Raw genomic sequence first — 23,350 nt, 5'->3', positions numbered from 1 at the left:
GAGTTGGATGTGGTGGCTTGAGACAGGGTCTCACTATGTAGTTGAGACTCACCTGAAACTCACTATGTAGCCCAGGCTGGATTTGAATTCACAGCGATCCTCCTGCCTCAGCCTCCTGAGTGCTGGGATTACAGGCATGCATCACCACACTCGGCTGGGAATGGGATTCATAAAGATACGGTAATGAGAAAGGAGACCATGAGTTGGATGTGGTGGCACATGCCTGTAGTCCACCACCAAGAGGCTGAGGCCAGCCTGGATTACTTAGTGACTTAATGAGACCCTGTTTCAAAATAAGAAAATGTTAAAGGGTTGTAGCTCAGAGTGAAGGCTTTTGGTTGAATCCGGTACTGCATGCATGTGCGCACTTACACAGTGAAAGAGACAGGCCAGGCACCTGAAGAGGGAGTGTCACAGGCCCTGGGAGTAGTTTCAAGAGCTTGTTTATGTTCTACACTGCTGTCTTGCACAGACACCGTGGTAGAGAAGGACTGAAGAGTGACATGGGCATTCCAGTTAAGTCATAGGTTGCTTTAGTGACAGTGGTTTTTTTGTTTGTTTTGGTTATTGTTTTGGTACTGGGGATTGAGTTTAGTTAGGACCTTCCGCTTGCGAGGCTGGCTGTGGCTGGTGACAGTGGTTTTATTGGAGTGGTCAGCTTATTGGGAGACTTCAAGAATGAATTGGTTGGAAAGAGGAGGCCAGGACTGTAGATAAAGGGGAAATTTTGAATAAAAACTAAAAAATGTGGGCCAGGATTGTGGCTCAATGGTAGAATACTTGTCTGGTGTGTATGACGTCCTGGCTTACATGTGCTGCACAACAAAACTAATGATAAAAAGCTAGAAAAGGGATTAAAAAGTATATGGACCACAGTGTTGGAAAGATAGTTATAAAATGCATACTCTTCAGTCTTGAAGACAGTTTTGGCTGCAGTACAGTATGTTGAAAGCTCTTGACACTTTGGGGAATATAGGCTTAGCCTATGTGAGTTAGTCAGCTACAGTCTCTGTAGTTTTCAGGTGGGTCTTACCCTTAAATCAACTTTGCTTTGAGTAACTGTCAATGCAATAAACATGTTAGAAAGTCATCACCCAAGTGCTAAATTATAATCCTAAATTATACTTTGGCAATAACAGTAACAAAACAACAACAAAAAGATGGGGCCTATTGATAGATGAAGCCTGGAGAAGGAAAATGATGTGCAGTGTGACAGTTAAATGTCAGGCACTGTACTCACTATTCTTTGGGTATTTTATTTTATCCTCATAACCATCCATAGTGGCAGTGGATTATGCCCATTTTCTAAATGGTGGAGTAGATAACCCAGAGCTTCATCTCTCCTTACCTCAGGTTCTGCCACTGGACAGCTGTGGTTTTTGACAGATCTTTCAGTTTTCTCATGTATAAAAAGCCCTGGCTGTAATTTTTAAGTTCCTCCCAGCTTTAGGTGAATATTTACTAATATTGTCCTTTTTTTGTTCATGAAAAAAAGCAAATAAGTGAATTTCCACCTTCTCAGTGAATTAATAACTTAATAGTAACTCTGTCAGGTTGTTCGAACTAAATAATTTATTTTCCCATCACAAAGTGAGTACCTATTATGTATGTGGCCTTAAAAGACTAGTGTAAAATAAATCAAGTAAATAGGTTTGGTGACAGGCCCTCCATCAGTTGTTACTGACTCGGGGCATATGGCAAATAGCTACCTGCAAGATTGTGTGATAGTTTTAAAGTGTGTTATAGGTTAAGTACTAAGTATTTTTATTTAGGAAGTACTTTGGCATGTTGCCTTTATAAATTAGAGTATTATTATATTATTATCTTGATTAAGTCAGCATAACATATTTACTATGACCAACTTCACTGCTAGGGTGAAATATTTTATAGTGTGTATAATGAGCCACGAGATGATGGTGATTCTCTGTTCACATCTGAAAAATGAGAGTTGAGTTGAGAAATGAGTTTGAAGCTTTAAAGGTCTATTTAATTGTGAAAATTAATTTCAAGGAATGTGGTCAGTGAGTGCTTAATTGGAGAAGATGCTTAAAAAAAGGGAAAGTTATAAGGTTTTCAAACCTCCTAAGTCCATTTTGAAATAAATGCTAAAATGAAATAAGGCTAAAATAAAACTCAATGATAACCTGACTGTTAAAATATACTTTGTGTATTAGCAAATACTAGGCATTTTAAGATTCACTATTCTCCCAGATTAGAGACCATGTATTCTAGGTTTGCTAATGGCCTGAAGGTGTGAGAGGAGGCGGTGCCGCCTTAGACAGCCAGCAGCTCCACACTGGGCTTTCCCTCTGGGCTGAACCAGTGAGGAGGCTCTCAGCTGCACCAGAAATCAGTGCTTCCATTGTTTTAGGGTGATGGCATTCTGTTCAGCCATTCTCCCCAACTGTCCTATTTGGAAGGGAGGGAGAATATTTAAGCTGCAGTTGACTTCAGAGAACTATTAGCTTCTTTCTTCTTTACAAATGAGGTGACCAAAAGCCAAAGAGGAGGCTGACTTGCTGGTGGGAGAGGCCGGCTAAGGCTCTTGGCACTACTATAGGAACATCTGTCAGGGCTCCTTAACTATGTAGTCCCATGTTTTCTGACATATTTATATGGAAGGAAAATGCTCTGGAAATACCTAGAAATACTGCTGCCATTGAGTAATGCAGATCCCCTTGCAGGCTGTCTGCAGGCACAGATGTTAGCCTATTACAGTGGACCCTCAAGTTGTGACCAGCCTGACTATGAACAACTTGGGCTAATTAGATAAATAGAAGATTCATCTGCCTCTTGTTATCTAAAGCATGTGCGCAGGTAACCATCTAGACCTCAGCTGTATTGACGTAGAACCGACTTGAGTTACCACCAGTCCTTGGGAGCCAATCAGGTTTGTAAATCAAGGGCCCACTGTAGTTCTTCTGTCTGTGTAAAAGTGGACTCTTTCCTTAATAGGTCTGTTCCCTTGTCTGTAAAGGAGCATACTCTCTGAATTGCCTATATTTGTACCCTTTTGCTGTCTTTCTATTTGTGTCTGCCCTTTTCATCATATACTAGTGAATAATGGTAGTTGTTACTGTAATGATGATAGTGGCACTTATTGATGATAGTGGCACTTATTGAATGTTTCTTATGTGCCAGGCACCATACTAATTGCTTGACTTTACCTCATTTAGTTCTACCAACAGTCTTCTGAGGTAACACTTTATTTCCCACATTTTACAAGAGAGAAAAAAGAGTATTAGCAAGGGGTTAAGTATCACAAATTACAAAGTAGTGAATGGTGGGGCTAAGATTTGAATTCACGCAGTGTAACTTTGAATATTCTATTGCCTTTCTTAAGGAAATCTCCATAGTAGTGCTGTCCATCAGAAATACAATGTTAGCTCTAATGCAAGCCCTATATGTAATTCAAAAATCTGTAGTAGTCATGCTGAAGAAAAATGTAAACGTCAGGTGAAATTGATTTATGAAGCTTAATGAATTTTATAAAGCTTAATGTATCTGAAATATTGTTTCAGCATCTCAGTAAAATAGAGATAGTTTACCTAGTCTGTAATTAGCCTTTGAAAGACAATGTGTAATGTGCGGACTAAGCCACATTTCAAGTGCTTGGTAGCCACATGTGCCATAGGGCCACTGTTGTGGCCTTCACAGCTTCAAAGAGTCAGAGTTGGTTAAAAGTAGGACAGTATATTTGGTTAGTGAACTAGAGAGAACCCTGTAGAAAATTATCAGAGATGATGCCATTGAAGGGCGAGAAGGTAGTCATTCCTGGGGCTGTGTCCTGTCTTTTGTTATGTATGTGTTGTTGTCACCCCCTCCCCCAGCCCTCAGGGGAAGAAAGGGCTTCGAAGAGTTTGCCGGTAAGCTGCCTTTTTCTTCCGAATCAAGGCTGCCTGCCGTTTCTCCAAATTGTTACTGATTGTAGTTGGTTTCTTTCTTTCTTTCTTTTTTTTTTTTAGGTACCTGGCATTGAACTTGGGTCCTTGCGTTTGTGAGGCAGGTGGCAGAACCTCTGAGCTAAATCCCCAGCCCATTTTTTTTTGAGACAGGGTCTCCCTTTGTAGTTCAGGCTGGTCTTGAACTCACTGTGTACCCCAGGCCAGGCTAGCCTCAAACTCATGGCAATCCTCCTGCCTCTGCATCCTGAGTGCTGGAATTACAGGCATGCACCATCTGCCTGGCCAGTTGGTTTCCATAGTACTCCATTCCTCAAGGCACCCTGGGAATAAATAGGCATTTGTGGGCTGGCCACTACATATTGCAACATTGTTTCTATGGAAAAGATTTCAGAATTCTCAGATTTATAAATAACTTGGTTTTGGAATGTCATCTTTTATTGTAGAGGGAGTGAGATTGAGGAAGAAATAGATAGTTACTATTTGTCTTATGATCTAGTGAACTTTTAGTTGGTATTTAGGGGTCATGCTTGTTCCCTGCCCTTTTTTTCCATGTGACTCTACTGGACTCTGCTAGTAAGCCTTCATCAGTTGCTGAATATTAATTGAGAAACAGATATTCATGAATGATTTCTTTTTCGAACATACACTTGTTTGGGGGGTGGAGATCGAACCCAGAACCTGGCATTGAGCTATGGCTTCAGCCCTGTCTATTGGTACTGGGGATTGAACCTAGGGTCTTCACAACGAACTACATCCTCAACCCTTTTATTTTTATTTTGAGATAGGGTTGCCCAGGTTTGACTCAAACTGGTCGTCTTCCTTCCTTAGTCTCCCAGAGTGCGGGGATTAGAGTTGTGCATAACAGTGCCCACCTTTATTTTTTATTTTGAGACAGGTTCTCACTAAGTCACTAAGTTGTCCAGGCTGGGCTTAGACTTGTGATCTTCCTGATTCAGCTTCCCAGAACATCCATTCTTAGTGCTCGCTTCGGCAGCGCATATACCAGAACATCCATTCTGAAATACTTTCTTCCTATAGGTTTTGCTCATTATGAAAAGCAATGCAGGCTTATCCTAACAAAGTGAACACAGAAGGGTAGAAAGAAAAGAGAATCCTATCCTTCCTATGTTCTGAAAATGTAAACTTGCACACTGTGTAAAAATGGTAGAACAAAAATTTTGTGTCAGGAACAGGGAAAGGGGACATTACCAGAACCCTTGCAGTGAGTGCTGGTCTTCTATGAGCAATGACAGTGCAAAAGATTAATTAATAAAGACAGGAAATGAGAGAGCATAGAATCTGAGCTTTGGGCCTGATCGATACTGCTCTGATCAGCAAAGACAAAGGCATCCTAAGCTTGCCACACCTTTATTCAGTACATGGGAAGTAACAGATAATTCAGAGGGCTGCAATAATCCTAGAACTGATGAATTTATGCACATAAAGATCAAGGTAGACAAGGAATTTATAGAAATTTGTCCCTCCCCTGGTGAAACCTTTCTTTTATTACACGGGTTCTCAATGAACCAGGATGTCCTCAGCTGATGCAGTCCTGCCCTAGGGTGTAACGGCATCATGAGACTATTGAGGTTTTAGCTGGATAGGCAAAAAGGTTTGAATGGAAGCAAAAATGGAGTTGTTTCTACATGCCATAGCCAGCCTGTAGGCAGGAAAAGTAGGCCTACTCATAATTTGATTGTGAAATGATTTTTCTCCAAAATTATGTGGAATTGCTCCTGACAGTTTTGTATATATTTTAATGGAAAGGTAGAAGAGTGATGTGTCTGAGATTTTAATTTTTACTGAGACTTACATTTATACTGTGGTTAAGGTTTGTTTACTTTCTACTGAAAGTATTTATAGAATTGACAACTAAAAAAACCTGCAAGCACTCGAGACTTTGAGAAAGGACAGCAAGGAAGGCTAAGGTGGTTTTATAAGTTTAAAAATATTTGAAAAGAAGTGCAAAGCATGCAAAGTGTGATAAGGGAATATAACCTTGGTTAGTAAAGTAGAAATTAGAAAAACAAATACTTATTGAATATTGGGGTAAGGGAAACTTTTTAATGAAAATATTTAAGTAGCTTTAATTTAAAATATTTGAGAGAGATTTCTTTCCTTTGCAGTACTAGGGATCAAACCAATGGCCTTTTACAAGGTAAGCAGTTGCTTGTCCATTGATCAACATACCCAACCTTTTAGAATTTATTTTTAGTTAGTTTATTTTTTTCAGTACTAGAGATTAAACCAAGATCTTCACACTGAACTACACCCCCCTCCCTTTTTAAAATTTTGAGACAGGGTCTCACTAATTACCTAAATTGCCCAGGCTAGGCTTGAACTTTGGAATCCTCCTGCCTCAGACTCCCAGAATGCTGTTATCACATGTGTGTGCCACCATACTTGGCTATTTTAATTTTTTGAGACAGGGTCTTTCTAGGTTGCTCAGGCTCTCCTTGAATTTGCAATCCTCCTGCCTCGGCATCCTGAACAGCTGGGATCATAATCCTACTGTACCACTACACTTGGCTAGTTGAGAGATATCTTTAATATAGTAACATATATTTTTATAACTCATTGAGACTGACATGGAATCTGTCTTAGTTACTTTTCTCATTGCTGAGACCAAATACCTGACATCCATAAGATAAAGGAGTGAGGGTTTATTTCCACTCAAAGTTAGTACACGTTTCAGTCAATATTTGGCTGGTTCCAAGGCAGAGTCACATGGCTAAAGGGCATCACAGAGGCGAAGCAGTCCATTGACAGCAGTAGCAGTCAGCAGCAGCAGCAAGCCTCCCTTTCCCTTTTATCTCATCCAGGCTACAATCCTTTTGGTGGTGCCACCCATACCCAGAGTGAGCCTTCTCTTTATCCACACCCAGAACTATATGCTAAAACAGTTTAGTTATCACACACCCTTAGTGTAAGTCTCATACCCTAATCCAGCATCACACACCCATTTTAGAGCCACCTTCCAAAAGCCCCACCTATAAGCCTATGAGGCTATGACAAGACATCTAGATACAAACCATAACAGAGTTCCACATTTGTGTCTCCAGCTCTTGCTCAGATCATTTGTTGGCTCTCAAGCCTTGTTGCTGCCCTCCCAAATTTGCATATGTAGCTAATTTTAAAAAGCGTGCTGTTAACTACAGTTCTGTGTGCATCATTGTTCACTCATTTCTCATTGCATTATTTGTCCCTAAAGTATGATGTCATCTATGTACTTAAAATATATACTTCTGATAAATGTTATTGCTTCTCTTAATAATTTCCACTGTTAAAGTTTTTTGAAATATTATTTATATAAAAGAAATCCATTCTTATTTTAAAAGAAGGAAGCACTTCAGAAATACATTATGTTTAAGCACACAACTTCCCATTTATTCCCTATCTCTCTCCCACCCTTCCCTGGAGGTTACTCCTGTTAACAGTGTGGTGCTTGAAGTCCTTTTTTCTGTCTGTATTTAATCAAGTTGACAGACATTTAGGTTCCTGCTATGTGCCAGGGTTGTGCACCTACATATGTAGTCATACATATTTACATAAATAGATCTGTTGTACTGTGGCCTGCTGATATCATTTACTGTCCTTTGGCGTTTAGGTTTAGAACATGCAGATCAATTCCATTCTTATCAATGGGTGCATTAAATGAATGCATTACAATTTATTTTCTTCTAACTGTATTGATGGACATTCATCCCCCCAGCTTTTAAAAACTACTAGCAATGCTGTAATCAATTATAACCTTATAAGTATATTTTTAGAAACACAGTTGCTGGGCTATAGAAAACTGTATTAAAATTGTTGTAGAGTCTGCTGAAATGGCCTTCAAAAAGCTGAATAAGTTTATATTTTCAACAGCATACGAGAACATTATTTTCTACATTCATGACTGAGAGTTGTAAAACTTGAAAGACCACAGAGTGTGAGCCTGAGTCCCTACTGCATTTTTCAAGGTAGAGACTGAGTCTTTAGGGACTTGAAATGATTTGCCCAGATGTTGCCCCAGCAGAACGGTGAACACTTCCCAGTTTTTGATCTTTGTTCCCTTAGAGGCGTCTTAGTTTAGACCCGTTTTACCTTGCAAGGTTCTATCAGTGTTTATCTGTTTCTGTCTCTTGTGTTGTTACTAAAACCAAACTGGGTCTCACATTTTCTTTAGTGCCTCCTGCTCTTGCCATATTGTCTGCATGGGATATCTTTCATTTAATAACCTTAAAAATCTGCCTTATTCCAATATTTAAACCCCACCTTATCCACCAAGTTATTTGGGTTATTCATGGGTATGGCAAAGAGAATGTTATATGATTGTTTCATCAGCAATAGCTGATTCCGCTCTCTTTGCCAAGTACACAAGCTTTTTCATTTATAAACCCTGAGAAGAAAATAGACTACAGGTCTTTGTTACAGCATTTCTGTTACAGCATTTCTGCCAAAAGATAGGTTTGTTTGTCAAATAAGATGATGCTTGTCAGGAAAATGAAATCTAACTCAGTTGCGTTTAAAAATTTTATTAAACAAAATTTGTTTTCCTCTTAAAAATGACCTTCAAAAGGTTTTCTGTTTGTATAGGATAGTTTTTCTTCTTCTGTGTCAATATATTTATTCCTAAGGTGCCTGCTTTGTAGGCTTCTCTAATAAAAGCTTGGTCCTAGTATCCTCTCCACTGGGCTATGAGTATCTTTGTCAGTCACATCCCAAATTGATGCTGTAGCTGAGTTGGTCACATATCAGGGTGATTTTATGTTTGAATTAAACTTGGTCCATAAATGTTCAAAACCAAGAATAGCAGTCTAATCATAAGCTCATCAATTATTCAGTAGCATCTTGGCTGTAGTAGCGCGTGGAATGTAGAAGACCTCTCTACTACTCTTTATAATTTTTGTTTGAAAACAAAAGGAAAAATACACTATTCTCTTTTTTAATGGATTTTATTCTTCCACAGTATAAATGAAATTTATAAATGTATGCCAGGAGATGGTGAAAGGCAGGCCACACTATACTTATTCATTAATATTGTGGAAATTTGGGGGATAAGGAAATTTGAAACATGAAGGGGTGATAATTTTATAGGAAAAATCCATTTTTTTAATCTTAGGAGGCACAAACTTCTTGGAGTTAGCCAAATTTTGCCGGAAATTTTCTGTTTCTAAGATGAAAGTTGTTGACTTGTGACTATTCATTCATTCTCATATATTCTGTTTTTGATTTGGGAAGAGGTCTTGGTCAAATTAATGGCTCCCTAGCTGGTTTAGTCAGTGACTTGTTTTGTTTTTTTGGTGGGTTTTTTTTTTTTTTTTTTTTTTTTGGTGTCGGGGATTGAACTTGGGCCCTTGCGCTTGCAAGGCAGGTGGCAGAACCACTGAGCCAAATCCCCGGCCCAACTTGTTTTGAATAGTAACTTCTAAACTGCATGGGAATAAGTATCTCTGAATCTTATCTGTTTCATTTTTTTTTCTTACATTACTGTAGTTAAAATAAAGACCACACTCATTTAAAAAGAGATAATTTATAGGGGAAAACGATTTGTGTTATGTTTTAGAATGGCATAAACTTACAAATTATGATTTTAGCTTGAACTGATTTCTCAGAGTTGATTTTTTCCCCCATACTTTCACAAAAAAAAAAAAAATCACCAATATATTGGAGTTTAACAAATTGCAATCAAAGTATGCACAGTAGAACATTTTTATAACATTCTGCAAATGAAAAACCAATTTCCTTTACACAGATAATGTAGATGTTCATAGTGGCTTTGCTACAAAGAAATTAAATTGCCATAATTGATTCTACTGCTTTAATAGGAGTTTATGCTGTAATAACCTGTATTAATTAGGAAAATATCATATAATTTAGATTTGGGCAAGAATATTACAGACCCATAAGTTGTTACTGAAGAAATTAAACAGACATGGCGTGTCCTGTATTTTCAAATATTTTCCCAGCTAATGACCTCTGTGCCCATCATGACTACTTCTTTGTCTATTCACTTTAGCTGCATGTGTTTTTCGGCTCTGAGCATGTAATTCACGTAGTTTTCAGTGGGATTGGGACCAGTAAGGCTGAGAGCCTAAAAAGGAAAGTTGTGTAAACTCATATAATTGATAGCTGCTTCTTAGGGTTGCGATCCATTACTTGTCTTACCTCAAAGTTATCTACAGTATGGAAACTTTCCTATAAGTCATATGTGGAGTAAGCAAAAGCTGAAAGACTGAGGGAAGGCTGATAGCTGGATGATAAAGGTCTTGAGTATATGCTCAGAAATTAGGTTAAGAAAACCTGGTAAATTTTTGCATCTGACCTCTTTCTGAAGAAGATACTTTGTGAAGGGAGAAGGGCAGCAGCAGCAGCCATCTTCAGTATTTGGGAAGAACTTTAGAATTGTTAGCAATTGACGGAAGGCGCTTTTTTTCTCAAATCTGATAGAAATCCTGAATTTTTAAAGTATAGTTCTCTTGATGTTAGGGATGTAGAGCTTTTAGTGCTGGTGGTTGTCAGCTCTTAATGTTAATAGCTCTGAGCTTTGAGTGCCAGCATCTCCAGCCTTTGGTGTAATCTTGGGTGTTAGCAGCTCCTGGTAACTCTCAGCTACCTGTGAGTTCTTCAGTAGCCAAAACTCCTAGTCCCCTTGGTGGCCTTCTGGAGCTTTGCCAGCAGCTTCTGGTGTCCCTTTCAGGTGCCTCCTCAGGTCTTTGCAAGTCTGGCATTCTGCTGCTCTTAGCTCTTTGATTCCCCACTGTGTCAGTTCTTTGCTGCTCTCCGGAGTTTTTCAGCAGTCCTCTAGCTGCTAAGCACACTTAAGGCTAACAGCCCTTAGTGTTATTAGCTCTTTTTTTAGTGCAACCAGCTTAGCCCACTCTGAGATAAAAATCACGAATGTGCAGTAAGATTCCCCAAACAAGGCTTTACTGGGAGCTGTACTGCTGCATAGGAGAGAACCCTCTTAGACTGACCCTAGGAGAGGAAGGGGAGCACTGTTTATGTAGACAAGGGGTGGGCTGTGTATGTGCAGTTTCCTGCATCTCATGGACCTATTTAAAATGGAACTGGGCCAGGGATTTAGCTCAGAGGTTCCGCTGCCTGACTCACAAGTGTAAGGTCTTGACTTCAATCCCTGGGACCAGAAAACAAACAAACATATTAAAATGGAACCTGTGGAGAGGTAGTATAAGGGACAGAGTTATCTGGAGAGGCTGTGGGGCAGTCATCTACGTAGTCCTTGGTTATCATTAGTGCTGCTGCACCTGAACGTTTCCAGTACCTGCTGTAGCCATGGCTGGAGCAGAGTTCTCCAGAACAGCCCTTTGGAGTCTAGAGCAGCATCATCTGTCATGATATCATCCTGCTGAACTGTGGGAGGCACAGCCACTTAATTGATAACTCTGCTGTCTCCATGGGAGCTGTGGGGGCCAACGTGACTGCTGCTGCTTTGAGTTTTTCTAGGGGTAGCAGCAGTGTTGATCTTAGCTCAATGGGGCTTGGGGATTTTGGGGATAACAGCAGCCCCCAATATGACCACTATCTCTGCCCTGTCAGGTGTGGTTTTCTGGCTGCTCTTCAGGGAGTTACAGTAGTGGTAGCAGCTAAGGAACTGTGTGGCTTTCAGCCCAGCCACATTCCTGTCAGGAATGCTGGCGTCATTGGCAGCTGAGAGGGTGGTAGCCAAGGCAACTGCAGAGATGGCTGGAAGACACCAGAACCAGTCAGTACCCTCCCAGGTCACCTGGGTCAGTGTTGTATTGGGGGGAGGTATGTGATGAATGTCAAAGGGAAAGAAGGGCTGAGCCTCATTGTTCTGTCTCAATTAAGCTCCTTTGGGCCATTTGATATTTTGCTCAAGGATATCCTATTTGAATGTGTTCCTTTGTAGGGAAGAGTTGTTTTAATTAGAAGCCGGACCCGGAAAGACTGAAGGCTTGAATTTAATATAAAATAAAACTAATACTGCAAATTATAAATTAGGCCCTTTCTCTTTTGGCCTTAAGAGACTCAGGTATTTTGTAATTGAATAATGAAGCAGTAGCTTCTCTTAGTCATTCTCTTAGTTATCATTGCTAAAGTGAGCCTGGAGCACTGCCTAGTCAAGGAGAACATTTTTTAGCAGATGACCTAAGGTCACTGATGAGCTCTGATTAAAAAAAAATATTGGCAAATAACGGGCAATCTCACAGTCTTTCATTTATACATATCCTTTGGCAGCTTAATAACCAATCAAGTGAAGCATTAAGAGTATGCAAAATGTGGCATTCATAAAGCTACATTAGCATAATGTAAGAGTTTATAAATGATTCTGATTATTGTTCTAAGTCTGGCCTCAATTTACCATGTAGCAACATTGCAAAACTCCTGTCTCGTGCAGAACATAAGTTAAAATTGTTTTGCTTACGTTTTTGAAAAGACATATATATCAGTATATGTTGAACTTTCCAGTTGTTTTATAAACTAAAAATTACTAGTCTTATTTAAACTTGTTATAGGTTGTTCAGTAAACCCTGTAGTACATCGATGTATATGTGTATCAATAATATTCTGTAATTTTTACTAAATAAACTTTACCCTACAGTTCAGATATGAATTGTTTTACTCATATGTGTGAAACAAATGTACACGTAAGTGATAGCTGGAAAAATGGTATATTGTTCTTACCAACTGTGGAATATTTTACCGGATCTGAATAGGATATGTTAACATTTCAGAACTGGTGGTCTGAGGAGCTAATTGGTGGGTCTGAAAGTCAGAATAATTTGTGTTTTCTTTCATGTTACTATGGCACAGCTCTTTTTTTTTTTTTTTTACTGGGGATCGAACTCAGGCCGTTGTGTTTGCGAGGCAGGAAGCAGAACTACTGAGCCAAATCCTGGCCTGACTATAGCCTAGCTCTTATAAATTCAGGACATTGTCAGACTTTGGTTTTTTTTTTTTTTTTTTTTTTTTTTTTTTTTTTTTTTTTGTACCCGAGGATTGAACTTGGGTCCTTATACTTGTAAGGCAGGCATGGAACCACTGAGCTAAATCCCAGGCCCAGACTTTGGTCTGAATGAACTATTTACTAGCTGTGTCCTTGGTTAAATTATTCAATTCTTGTCTGTATATCAATTTCTTACCTGTAAAACAGGAAGTTAAAAAAGTACAGTACCTACCTAGTGACATTCTCTGAGTATTAAATAAGATATGTAAAAAGTGCTTAAGGCAGTGCCTGGCTTATAGTAAGTTTTCAATTAGTAGTAGCCATTCGTGATTTTATTTTTAAATCTTATATTAATGTTTTGAGATGGGGGTCACACTATGTTTTCCAGGCTGGAAAACAGCTCTTGGGCTCAAGTGATCCACCTGCTTTAGTCTCCTGAATAGCTGGGAGTAAGTACAGATGCATGCCTGTGGGCCCAGCTAGTAGCCACGTTTTTTACCTTTGGTATTGGGGATTGAACTCAACACCTTTGCTTATTTTGCTCTACTGCAGATGAATACCACCACCCACAGTCATTTCAGTCTTACTTTTTTTGTACCAAGGATTGAATTTGGGACCTTGCACTTTCGAGGCAGGCAGTGGAACCACTGAGCTAATCCCTGGCCCCTCAGTCATTTTTTTTTGAGGACTTTCTGGTTCCTACAACAAGATGATTAATTTGCTGTTAAATTGTCATTTTTATTTCAAGCTTGTTTTGGGGTTAAAACAAATACTTGAACAATTTAATTTGTGTGTGTGTGTGTAGTACCGGGGATCGAATTTAGGACCTTGGGCTTGCAAGACAGGGGATGTACCACTGAGCTAAATCCCCAGCCCCTACCCTTTGTTAATTACAGTTTCTTTCAGATCATCTTGATTATTTCAAATTTTAGGGTCACCACCTCATAAAATCTGAATTCTAGGAGTAGAGTTGTCATTTTGGCTGTTTTCCTATTTGCCTGTTCTGGTAATGTTAAATTCAATCAGTGGTTTCCTTGTAGGAGCCTTTTAAATCCACTTGTCATTTTGTGAGCAATAGCTTAATTAAAACTAACATTTGGAAAATTCACTTAAGCAGGAACATCTAAACTTAATACTTCCCATGAACAAATAAGGGCATTACATTCAGCCCTGCCTATTTGTGGATTTCTCACTGTTACAATATCTATTTATCTTATGAGACGAGAAACTGTTTTTGGCATGCATCAGGAGACAAAGGCAGTGAAGTGTAATGTTTTGTAGTTTTTCTAGGTTAAAAATAAATATCAATAAAAATGTTAGTGTTTTCTTCCTAAATCCTGTCTTTTGTATTGTGCTCTCTCTGGGAACTAAGCATCCTGATTTGGAGGGCTAGTAGCCAATTACAGTATTGTTTTACTCTGATAAAGGGATAAATAATAACTGATGATTTTTAGAGTTACTGTTCATGTATTACTCTGTTTAGCATCCTTGTAGTTTTAGTGTGGTACTTATGGACATATTAGATTTTCTAAAAACCATAAAATCATGGCTGACTAGTTCTATAGCTGACATTATTTATCATCTCATCCTACCTTTTTCAGTAGACAGTTTTTCTAAGGTAGAGGCCTTGTTAATCTTTGTGCTTTCTGTGATCTAGCATTGGGCCTGTATTGTAAGGATAGCCCAGTAAATCTGTTGTCAAATGGTAATGGTGTAATCTGTGTATCTGTATCTTACTAAGTTGAAGAATGAAACTGAGGACAAAGGAGGTAGAGGGGAGGAGCCTTTATTAAAGAGAAAAAGCTCCCAATAGTTGGAAGGGGGCCCAAAAGTGAGTTGCCCTGGGGTCTCCTTTACCAGGGATCAGATCACCCTGAGTCAAATTAAGATCAACTTACAGGAAAATGGGCCTGTGTGGAATGGAAGAATGTAGAAAGCCCATGTCCACAGGAACCTCTTGGCCTCTGTCCTATCTAAGTGGTTCATTAAAAGAACAAAGTGAGAAGGAAAAACATTTTCCAGATAGAGAGGAGCAGAATTTGTCATAGTGGTCATCCGTTACCGTACTCGTTACCTTGCTTACTACTTCCCTGGACTTAATTGTCTATCTGGTTCTTGTTAACTTTTGCTCTTAAGCTGCTTATCTGATGAAGGCCTGATCATCCTGACTTTATCTTGGGCCCAGTGTCTTTCTAGCTGCCTGCTCTCTTCTACCTGACTTGCCTGTCTGTCATAGAATGTATTACAGATTCAGAAACTAGTTTGTTCCTTGGCCAAATGAAGAATTGATGTGGTAATTGATAAATGGAGTTACGTGCACTCATGATAAAAATACTCATGTCAGTTATTTTTGTTATGACAACAGTCCTTTAATGTTAAAGCTGGTTGTATCTACAAACATTTTTATTTATAAACAAAATAATAGAATGAGAAGTCTGAAGCTGGCCTGGACACGATATTCAGTCTTTTCCAGAGAAAAAGCCATGTCAGGAATCCTTTCATATGAACCTTAGTTGTGTCCCTCACAGTAGTGTTTAGTGCCTATGTGAGAGTACTCTTTTTTTTTTTTGGTAAGGCTTACAGAATATCAGAATTAAAGTTAAAATTACACAGTGTGGTAAGTCTTCACCTTTTTATTCAGATTTTTGGATAACCTTTTAGAATATATATCAAAAGAACTGAAGTATCTTTCCTGTGAAAAAGTGGAATGTGACTTTTTTCCAAGAGTATTTAAAATGCCGACAGGACATCATTTATCTGCCCAAGCAATACTAATTTAAAGTTTAAGGAATGCTACTTCAAATTACACACCACATGGGTACCAAGAGCAGAAAAAAATTGCTAAACCATATGCTTGTAAATGCCACATCTCTTTCTTCAAGAGAAACATCATTTATATATTGCGATTAAAGAGCAGAAGGTCTTTTTTTCCCATAAAGGCCTTTCAGTCAGGAAATATGCAGGGTAGATAGGGCTTCCCAGGGGAGATCCAGACAAGTTTAAGGACTCATTGGCAGCTCCACCCTGTGGAAATTTTGTTCATCCAATATTTCCTGATCAAACCCTAAAGAATAAACTAATTCTAAAGAACATAGCCCTTGTTAAGGTAAAGTTTGTAATCTGCTGAAAGTTTGTTTTAAATCAAGAAACTAATTCTTAGGTTAACTTTTTTTTTTCCCTCTGTGGGAGGTAGTTGTAACATTATAACATTAGGAGCTTCGTATGGTGTTCACTATTGATGGACATTGTTTATTATTTTGGTTAGAACAAGTGGGTATGGGTTTCTTATTCCGTAGTAAATAGGCAGTAATCCTCTCTGCTTTTAGTACTGCTGCTTTTAGTCATTGTTTTGGTTTTTTGATGTATCAGTGAAAGTTAACTAAGAAAAGCAGTGTAGTTTCTCTACTATTTATGGTATGTAAATCCATATAAAGTCTAACTTTTTTCAACTAATAATGTATTTGGTACTGTGAAAGGTACCATTTCCTGGAATTTCAGAACATTTTTCCTCTGAGAATATCTGCCTTGAGTCTGGAAAAGTCATTCTGAAAATCTCTTCGGTGAAGATCCTAAGTTTGGATTTATCAGGTAGTGTCCTGAAAGGTTGTGTTGCTCAAATATCTGATCCACCTGTCTTAGTGTAATGAAATTTGTTTTTTTGCCTGTCTTATGTAGTGTACTTTTTTGTCCTTGCCTTCAAGTTGTTAATTTATATCTATAGAGTTAATATATGGTCCCAGTCTTATGTACTTTTCTTGTTGCTGAGACAAAATACCTGACACTCAAAGTTAAAGGAGAAAGGTTTATTTAGCTCACAGTTTATAGAGGTTTTAGTTGGCTGGCTCCAAGCCAGAGTGGTGTGGCAGAGAAATGTGCAGAGCAGAAACAGTTCATGGTGGGCAGAAGGTAGCAAAGCAAGCAGGGGGCCACTAGAGCTCTTTCTATCCCTTATATCTTATCCAGGCTATTTGGGGCAAATAGCACTCACATTTTTAATCCTAGTGCCCTTGATTCTAATATGCAGCAAGAATGAATCAGCATTACACATTGTAGATCCAGCCACCTCTCAAAAAGCTCCACTTATGAATGCATGAGGTAATCACAGTCCCTCAATTTGCCATATCTGTCTTAGTCACTAAATTAGGTACTACTCACTAGTTGTAGAAAATTAAAACACTTGATCTCCTACATATTGATTTATTTTGAAGTTTTAACAGCCAGACTTGAGATATTTGTTTATAGTTTTATTACAAATAAAACATGATTACTATAAAATATTAAACAGGAAAGAACTAAGTAGCATACTATATAAAATTTTTCCATAGTCTCAACCTATTGGATCAACAGTTGTTAACAATTTAATTATATTCCTGCTTTTTCAGTGTTTATATTTTATTTTAAAATTTTGTTTAAATCAAGATTTTACAACAGGGCTATTTTCTAGCATGTGTTTTGTGTGCAAGTACATATATTTAACATTTTAAAATATCATTAGGATCTAACTTTATTCTTTTTAATCATTTATAATATTTCATTGTATATACCATTATTTGGTTGACCAGTTTTCTTTCAGTGGCTATTAGACTTTTTTCTAGTTTTTCTGTTATGGGAAGTGCTGGAACTGACATCCATGTGTATTTAATTTAAAAAAATTTTTTTTTTGTTTTACAGTACTGGGGATCAGACTCAGGACCCTGCCACTGAGCTAAATCCTCAGCCTCATGTGTATTTAATTTTGTACTTTTATATAATTATTGAGTTTATTTTTTCAAGATGGCTAGTGAACAGTTTTTTTGTTTTTTTTATTTTTGGTACCGGGGATTGGACTCCGGTCCTTGTGCTTGCAAGGCAGGCTACCGAACCTCTGAGCTAAATCCCCGGCCCAAGTGAACAGTTTTTTAAATCCATATTTTCCTCTCATTGAAAAACATAAATGCTGGATTCCTACACTTGTGCATTTTATTTCTAGGTTAATAAGTTCTAATGAGTTGTCTCTTATGTGACAGTTTAAATGCTTTGATTTATGATTTGCTTTTTTATCTGGTAAGCTGACCCCATTTGATTGCTTTTCTTTTTCAGAATGTATTCCAGATTATATATATGTTATTCCATTTGAATTCTCTTACCTCAGTTTACTTTAAAGAGTCTTGTGATTCTGATCAGGATTATTTTTAATTCCTGGATTAATTAGAACTGTTTCTCAATGTTTTTAAAAAACCCTTTTTGATAAGGGCGAAGGATGTTGCTCAGTGGTACAGCATTTGCTTAGCTCTGTTTGAGGCTCTGGGTTCAATACCTAGCATTGCAAAAAAATCACAAAACGATAGACCAGAAACTTTGGGATAAATATAAAATTCTTATTCTTAATTTTCTAATATGTGTGCCTGTAACTATGTATCCCTGTCAAAAAAGGGTTAAATTTTGCTTTCTGAAGTTTCTAGCATGTAACTTTTTCTTGTTTACAATATAATACAGTAAAATTTCAAGTATGCTTTTTTTCATATGGTGATTTAGAGATGATTGATCTCTTGATGCTATTGGATCTTTTTATCCTTTAATAATGTATGTCTCTTCATTTCTTTTTTCAACATCCTTCAGTAGGATTTTGTAATTTCCATTACCTGATCTGTGATTTTTTTTTTGATACCAGGGATCAAACAGGGCTTTGCACTTGCAAGGCAAGTGCAGTGCCATTGAGCTAAATCACAGGCACCTGTTCTATGAATTTATTCCTATGTGTTGCATGTATTTTGGAATTAAAATTGCAAATCTTCTTTCTCATATTTTCTCATTGATTGTTTTGGCATGCAGGAATACTGTATATTTTCATATAATTATTTTACACGGTTCCTTTATTGAACCTTTCTTATATTCTCTAATTTTTTTGTACCAGGGATCAAACTCAGAATCTTGTGCTTGCAAGGCAGGCAGCAGCACCACTGAGCTAAATCCCCAGCTCATTTTTGCTTAATTCCTAAGGCTTTTTCATGTGGGCAGTTGGCCTCTGTAAATAATTATTTTACCTCTGTTTCTTTATATTTAATTTGGTTTCCTTAATTGCAATATATTTTGTTCCTGAAAAATGTTAATAATAGTGATGAATAGACATGTCTTATTTCTCAACTTTATCTCAGAATGTTTCTTGTGTTTTATTAACCTGATGCGTACATTTTTTTAGGCTTTGTACATGAGTCTATCAAACTAAGAAAGTCAAAACTATTTTTATAAACTTACGAATGTTTAAAAAGTTATTTTGGCTTTATTCAGCTAATTATGTGAATGCTTTTCTCCATTGATCTTTTTTTTTTTTTTTTTTCATATCAGGGATCAAATTCAGGGCCTCACACTTGCCAGGCAGGTGTTGCACCACTGAGCTACATCTCTGGCCCCCTTCAACCTTTTAATTCAAGGAGTTAATTATTTTTCCTAATATTCATCTGTATTTGTCTTTTTTTTCTTCTTCTTCCTGTTATGGATATTGGACACAGGGCCTCAGTCATGCTATGAAGCACTCTACCACTGAGCTATACTCATAGCCTCTCATTTGTCCTTGAAATTCATCTTTATGAATCCTACTTAGTTCTATTTCCTAATATTTTATATGGGATTTTTAAATTAATATTAGTTTTTGAGTGTATGAGTATGGTAACATCCTCATGTCAAAGTTATATTGACTTCAGGGTGGCCCACGCCTGTAATCTCAGCCCTGGGGTGTCTGAGGCCAGAGGATTGCTGGGAGTTTGAGGCCAACCCTAGATACATAGTGAATTCAAGGCCATCCTGGACAATATGAGACCCTATCTTCAAAAACATTGACGTCATGAGATGAAGTAGAAAACTTCTTTGCATATGCTCAAGAACAATGTAAATAACATTGGAATGCTCTTAAAAATTTGAAGAATTGTGTCCATAACGCTGTTTGGATCTGGCATAATGGGAGCCTAGGATTTAGGAATACATTTGTGTAGTTAGAGTATGTTCTTGTTGTTTTAATCCTTTTATCATGGAAAGCCCCTATTAAACATGCTGGGCATTGAGTCTCTAACAGGCTTCATGGGTAAAATCATTATACCTGTGTTGTCAAAACTTTTTCCTGGGAGGAATTCATGTAAAGTGGAGTTTTTTGGGTCTGCTTTTCTGTGGGCTTTGTCCAATGTATTTTTTTTCTTTGCTGATTTTGCTTTGTATACCTTTGTCTCAATAGATTCACAGCCATGAATATACAAAGTATGACATAAAAATACCAGAAATGTTTAAATTTTAAACATTTATTACAGTAAAAGGCATATTGCCATTAGTCTTCAAAATATTCCCCCTTCCACTTATCTTACCATTTTTGCCATTTTCCCGAAGCAGTTCTATTTTTGTGAGTGTCTTTAGTTGCACTGTCATGACTGCTTTGATGTCTTAAATAAATTGAGAAGATTTAACTTTCACTGTCATTTTGACTTTGGGGAAGAGCCAGAAGTTGCACCGTGCCAGATCCAGTGAATGAGGTAGATGAGATACACACACACCATAATATTTTTATGAGCTTACCTCAGTTGGATGGTGCTCAGCAGCAGCATTCATTGTATTTATGACCATATCTTATGAAGACACTTACAAAAGAGGACTTCTAGAATTGCTTCAGAAAGCTGCAAGCATTATGAGATAAGTGTGTTTGATGTGAGGAGGAGGGATTTGAGGGGGATTAATACAGTATGTCTTTTGTGGTAATTTAAAAAATTTTAAACATTCATCTTATATTTTGATCATACCTTATAACTATATACTGAGCCAAGGGAGCCATTCTAATGATTGGACCCGGGGGTGGTCTGGGGACTCCTGATAATAGTACCTATGGAATTTTGATCTTTAAAGCAACGGGGCAGGTCTCACAACTTTTCCTGTTTATAAAAACTGAAATTCTTTCATCACATCAACCTTTCTAACCAAATAATTTGTATTCTTAGAAAAAGGAATGAGAAATGTGATACTAAGTTGGAGACATAGAGAATCCAGTCTCAAAAAAGAAACGACCACGAAAAACTCAACAACAAAACAATCAACCAAACAAAACTGAGAATGCAGCTAGCTTAATGTGAAGGCACTGAATTCCATCCCAGAAATAAAATAAACATTTAAAACCTAGGTAGAATTTCTATGACATTTTCCGGGTCTCATAGGAGAGGCTGTCATGGACTAGAAACTGGTAGAGGATGGATTCAGACTTGTTCTAGGTCTCTTCCTAGCTTTTGGTGCAATGCCTAACTCATGCTAGGTTTCCAATAAATCTTTTACATGCATGAGCATGAAAAACGAATTTCAAATGTAAATTATTCTTTCATGGTACAGTATACTGTACCTTGTAGTTTTGTTCTGTTCTTTGTCCTCCCCCATATAGGTGATGAGGCTACTCTAAGCTTTCTTGTGTACTAATTTTGAAAGTGCTAACAGTTGCAAAATTTATAAAGTAAGTGAACTTTTCAAATAATAATTAAAATCTTTTTGTGGTTCCACTTGGTTCTGCTAGACAGAGAGAATCCTCACACAGTTCTACCCCTTCAGCTAGTGTAGATCAGATGACTGTGAGCAGGTGGGAAGAACTTGATAGGGCTCCTTTATCGAGGTCTTGGTTTTCATTTCATTTGGGTTCTTTGGTTCTGCTCTGGCCATTTCAGGGCCTCTCAATTTTCCATCTAGCTTCTCCAGTAGTCAAGGCAACTCAGAGTTCCCAGCAGTGCAGAAGGTGAGACTGTCAAATCTTAAAGCTTAGGCTTGAAAATGGTACTATGTTTAGGGTTCTGCCTGGGCTGATGACCTGCATGTATCTACATTGTGTTGTGTCTTGGTTCTTGGGACAAGCGTGGTGAAGGGCGAGTGCCTGGAGAGTTGTTGTAGCTTAACAGGGTCAGTGTGCTCCCTGGGAAGGGGAGCAGCCACCCGGAGAAAGGTAGGGGGTCAAAACTGCCATGTGACTGTATGTAAATGGAGCCTGATTAGGACTGGAGGGGCTGATGGGGCCACGTGGGAGCTTGAGTCCCTTAGGTGCGTACATGTGGACCTTAGACTCATGACTGTGTAGGTGGGATCCCTGGAAGGGGGCCCCTCCCTGAGGGGGAATTGTGAGAATTGTGAGACTACAAGTTAAATTGTAGTCAAGAAGCTTAGCCCACTGTCTGTTTGAGGTTTTGCCTCTCAGGCTCAGCTACTGTTCCTCCAGCTCCAGTTCATGTCTAGCTACCTACCTACTCTATCAGAACCTCACTTCTGTTGGTTAAAGTGATCCCTAAGCTGGATGCTACGGCCCATGCCTGCATTCTCAGCTACTGGGGAGGCTGAGGCAGGAGAATTGCAGGGTCATAGACATTCCTAAAAACTTAGACCTTTTCTTCAAATAAATAAAAGGAGCTGGGAATGTAGCTCAGTGGTAGAGCACTTGCCTATCATGCATGATCTCCTAGGTTTGACCCCCCAGTACTGAAAAAAATAGATAAAAATAAAGTGATTCCATGGCCATCCCAGATTCAAGAGTAAATAAAATGGAACCCATTTCTCAGTGGGGAGGTGGTGTGTGTCAAAAGGCATAGAAAGTGGCCCTCTTTAGGACTGTCAACCCCAAAAATCATGTATTTGTACAAACTTTTAAGAACTTCACTTTCCATAAACTTTGATTTTCCATGCTCTTGTTTTATAGCTGAAATGTCTTGATTTCATATGACAGATCAAAAACAAATCGAAAGGCACTGTGGTAGAGTTATAAAATGTAACTTGAAAAAATAATCACCGACTGTACAGTTGGTAGCAAACCTATGGCATGTGTGCTATAGCAGGCACACTGACCCTTTACATTGGCACACGAGCCAACTCACCAAGCATTGGAGATCCAGTTTTTTGTTTGTTTGGTTTGGTTTTTTGAGACACAGGGTCTCACTACGTAGTTGAGACTGACCTGGAACTCATTATGTAGCTCAGGCTGGTCTCACACTCACAGCGATCCTCCTGCCTCAGCCTCCCGAGTGCTGGGGCTTCGATGTCCAGGTTTAATCACAGTGTTGGCAGTTTGATAAATAAGTGGGTTTTGGGCTGCATGTTGGGCACTGTGTCTCTAAATAGTTTGCCATCACTGGACTCTAACCATGTCATTACAGTTGTGGAAACACTCTTGTGGAAGTTTGTCACAGGTCACATATGTAGTTAATGGCAGAATAACTACAAAGCAGAAGAAAGTCATTACACAGTTTCACTCCATGAACTTTTTTTCCAATTTTATTGTTTACCAAGTAAATTGGCGATTTAAAATTTATCTTAATTAGTATGTGATTCCTAACACATACTTTTGTTTTTTTTATTTTTATTGGTATATGTTTGCAGTACATAATGGTGACATTCATCGTGAAGAGTAGGTGCATGTACACAACACATCTTAATTCTTTTTTTATACTTTTCTTTCCCCTTTGTACCCTCCCATCTTCCCTTGTCTTTTGGTTCCTTCCCTTTTACAAAAGATTATGTCATATGAACTGTTAATTTGTAGAAAAGCTAGTCC

General features: G+C 38.2%; 1 protein-coding gene across 3 annotated transcripts in view; it reads left to right on the top strand.

Annotated features, from left to right (window-relative positions):
* The window catches only part of Btbd9 (BTB domain containing 9), a 389,852-nt gene that overhangs the window by 5,924 nt on the left and 360,578 nt on the right, over positions 1-23,350 (top strand). The window contains exon 2 of one of the 3 annotated variants that reach the window (XM_010638852.3): positions 16,296-16,407. The exons of the other annotated variants lie outside the window; for them this stretch is intronic. The gene's annotated coding sequence lies outside the window, so the exon portion shown is untranslated. The remainder of the gene's footprint in view (positions 1-16,295; positions 16,408-23,350) is intronic. 3 annotated transcript variants of the gene reach the window in all.

The sequence above is a fragment of the Fukomys damarensis genome, unplaced genomic scaffold (genome assembly GCF_012274545.1).
Source record: "Fukomys damarensis isolate Sample0158 unplaced genomic scaffold, DMR_v1.0_HiC HiC_scaffold_20, whole genome shotgun sequence".
Lineage (NCBI taxonomy): Eukaryota > Metazoa > Chordata > Mammalia > Rodentia > Bathyergidae > Fukomys > Fukomys damarensis.
Note: the sequence above shows the minus strand (reverse complement) of the source record. Positions and strands in the feature narration are given on the sequence as shown.